Source organism: Osmia bicornis, chromosome 1 (assembly GCF_907164935.1).
Source record: "Osmia bicornis bicornis chromosome 1, iOsmBic2.1, whole genome shotgun sequence".
Taxonomy (NCBI): Eukaryota; Metazoa; Arthropoda; class Insecta; order Hymenoptera; family Megachilidae; genus Osmia; species Osmia bicornis.
In genome coordinates, this window is record NC_060216.1 from 16286865 (window position 1) to 16287556 (window position 692).

Consider the following 692-nt stretch of genomic DNA (forward strand, 5'->3'; position numbering starts at 1 on the left):
ATCGGCTGCTAGAATCTTAATCGTGTCGTGAAAAATGATAAAAGGTCTACGGACTTAAAAGTGCTATTTAAAAGAGTACTTTGGAAGGTATAGATGTGCTTGCATAATAGGTTTATCGACCTTTTATAAATCGATACAGTCAGGTTATAAGAAATGAAGTAAGGTCAGTCCAATAATAGTGAAGTTTTGCTGTTCGTAAAATGATTTAAACATTTGCTGCAGGTGATCGGGTGTTTTTAATTCTTTTCACTTTCCTTCGAGTTCCTCTATTCAGAATTTCATTTTAAATTCAGGGGTTTCTAATTTATTATGCATGCAGGAATTTTAAGAAACTGAAGATGAATATTGCATAGTAATTAAACCCCTATATTGAATTTAAAATATTTTCAATGTTCTTCTGTTGTTATAATATTGTTTTTATTTTGCCCGTTTAAATAATTATAAAATATTGAACTCAAACATTAATATATATATATTAAAATATTGCTACAAGGCGATATAACACTGATTTAATTTGAAACAGCACGTGAAATAATAATTTTCTAGAAAAATGATAGGTGTTTAATGAAATCAAATGAAATCAAACATTCCTATCGGCGCGCGCCATTTGAGCGCGACGCGCATGCGTGCGCATCCATATATAAGAAGGAGCCACGCATGCGCGCACAGTAGTTCCGAATGGAAAAGCTCGC